At 29.4% G+C, this 3,139-nt stretch overlaps 1 non-coding gene across 1 annotated transcript; it reads right to left on the bottom strand.

Annotated features, from left to right (window-relative positions):
• On the bottom strand, positions 2,341-2,424 carry TRNAL-UAA. Its single transcript has one exon. It is a non-coding gene; the product is annotated as a tRNA-Leu (tRNA).

Raw genomic sequence — 3,139 nt, 5'->3', positions numbered from 1 at the left:
CTCCAGTTTCATTAATAATACCCAAATGATTTTTGTTTGGACGATTATGTTCCCAGTATATCTTATGTTCAAGGCTTAACACTGGAAATATAATTAGTACAATCTCTCTAAATAAGAGTTTTGGTATGTGACAATATATATACTATATTCATATATAGAAACCATTGTAGTTTAATGTTTCATTTGATTTGATTTATAAGGTAGCAATATATTCCTTTAACACTATCTGGTGAAGTTTAGGTGAGATTCACTAAATTATAGGTGAGAAAAAGGGTGTATTAACTTCTGAGGTTGAACATATTTTTTAACTTTCTTAATTATATTCCTTTTAACTCTCTCCATTTATTTATTGAACTGGATCCTAGATCCAAATGGGAACCTAATCATAAATATTTATTATATCAACTTGAACCTAACATCACTCTCAAACTAACTAAATATAATATATTCTCTTTTAGATAAAATATTTTTAATATTATTTATTATTATATATATAATTTGATATATATATATATATATATATAATGACACATTGAAATATATACACACTGGCATTTGCACAAGAGTGGCTTGAAAACAATTGAAAAAATATGATTAAAAATATGAAATTATAAATACCCTAACGATTATCAAACCGGTCATGATACTGATATAGTGGTTCAACCTGATGATTTACTTATTAAACCGCATATCGCTGAAATTATATATACATATATTTTATACTAACATTAATGTTAAAAAATAATAAAGAAGACAATAACACCTTTTATTTATACAATTTGTTAAGACAAAAAATATATCACTTGATGATAGATCATGTTTTAAAAGTATAAAAATGTAATAGTTGAGTGTTTGATCCCCATACCAACATCTTAGTTAAAAATAATTCATTTTCATTTAAAGCGACCAGTTTTGTTCGGTTTTGCATAATCGATATAATTATTGTACTGTACCGGTATGAGACTGATACACTGGTTGAACCGACCAGCATGAAACAATTTTTATAACACTGGGTTGTTATAACAAAATACACTATCTACTTTGACCCAAATATATGTTAGGACTCTGAACACAATTGAAGAAACACTTACACTGAGTTCTTATAACAAAATACACTATCTATATATAAAAGTCATGGATCCAAGGAAACCCAAATTTAACATAGACCTGATAAACTTGACCATATTCAATCCAATTATGATTGGACCAAAACAGATGAGCAAATACAGTAAGGTGTCAGTAATCCCTAGTGATTAATAATAAGGATTAATAGTTAATTAACATTTTATATTATAATATTTTCAATTCGCATAGTACAACTTATAAATTGAATGACATAGGGGAGTTTCCGATATCATTGATGTCAATGTTTATACACTATCTATATATAAAAGTCATGGATCCAAGGAAACCCAAATTTAACATAGACCTGATAAACTCGACCATATTCAATCCAATTATGATTGGACCAAAACAGATGAGCAAATACACTAAGGTGTTAGTAATCCCTAATGATTAATAATAAGGATTATTAGTTAATTAACATTTTATATTATTTATACTTACTAATAGTTTATATTTTCAATTCACATAGTATAACTTATAAATTGAATGACATAGGGGAGTTTCCAATATCATTGATGTCAATGTTTATCTGTATCTTTTATTCTTCATCTTCCACAACTTAAATCTGATCACAAACCCCTTTTATTGATGCTATATAGTGTTTTAGACACTAGCCATATCACTAGATCTTTCTGGTTTATAGTAGTTGGCTTCCTAATGATGAATTTCATTTTGTTGTGAAAAAATCTTGGGAGGGGAATGATGACTGGACTTCGACATCCAATAAATTTAGAGTGAAGCTAATACTTGGAAATTGGAATAAAGACGTGTGAGAATGATGCTTTGTGAAGTCCTTCACTTGTTCAACAAATTAATGACACTCTACTAGTGTTTGTCCCTAAGGTTGAGTCTCATGGTAAAATACTTAGATCTATTTCTCTTTGCAATGTTATATACAATTATGGTTAACATTCCTAAAACTCGTATAATGATTTATAGAAATGCCAATGGTAATGTCTCAAGTGAGCTTCAAGACATGTTTGGTTATGAGTTAACGGAGACATTTGGGAGTTCGCCTGGCTCATAACAGAGTTATCCAAGGTACAAACGATTCTCATCCAGTTGCTTGAGTGTAAGGAGGATGCATGATTTTAAGAGGTCGTTAGTGATGAAACTTGATTCAGAGTTCACATGCAACTTTATGGTGAAAAGTCAAATATAGAAAACAATAAATGAACACGCTAATAGAGAAAATCATAAACATAAAATATAAAATGCAGGCTGTGGGGTTCGAACCCACGCGCATTTCAAATGCAGAAGATCTTAAGTCTTCCCCCTTAACCACTCGGGCAAACCTGCCACTGATGGCGTTTTCTTTCTTTCTAAGTTAGATCACCATATAATTCTGCAGGATTTTGATAAAATGATTTCTAGCACAAGTTACTGTTTTTCATTAAATTTTTTTTACAAATAAATTTTATAACAAAACTATATATTTACAGATTTTTTTCAACATTATTTATTATTGGATCTTTTAAGTGAATACAAAAACCATATTCGTCAACATTTTATTTCATGGGTAGTGCAACTTATCTATTTCATTTTTTAGTTTATTAATGATATCTTAATAAGACAAATCAATTCAAGTTAATAAGTCGTTCTAAACATTTTATGAGCTTCAATCGAGTTAAATTCGAGTTGGAGATATAACTTGTTTTGAACTCGAGTAGAATTTCAAGCCGAACAAGTCCTTATTGAATTGAGTTTTGGTTTAACTTGGTTCGGTTAGTTCCTAGCTCAAACACTAAGTGTCAAAATTATAACTTAGACCAAATCACGTCCATTCATTTTAGTTAGATCTGATGGCTACTATTTTACATTAAAACAATATTTAACATGAGCCACTTCTCAACACAAACTCCCATCTTCTTCGTGCTTGGATATTTCACCCGGAGATTTCTTAATTGTTTGTTTCATTAGCCTTTTACAACTATTCAAACATCTCTCATAATGTTGGGTGCTAATTTGGTTTGAAATTGGTCATTTTATGTCAGAATAAGAACTATTTAGTCAT

The sequence above is a fragment of the Lupinus angustifolius genome, chromosome LG19 (assembly GCF_001865875.1).
Source record: "Lupinus angustifolius cultivar Tanjil chromosome LG19, LupAngTanjil_v1.0, whole genome shotgun sequence".
Lineage (NCBI taxonomy): Eukaryota > Viridiplantae > Streptophyta > Magnoliopsida > Fabales > Fabaceae > Lupinus > Lupinus angustifolius.
This window is presented reverse-complemented; position numbering and strand designations above follow the sequence as displayed.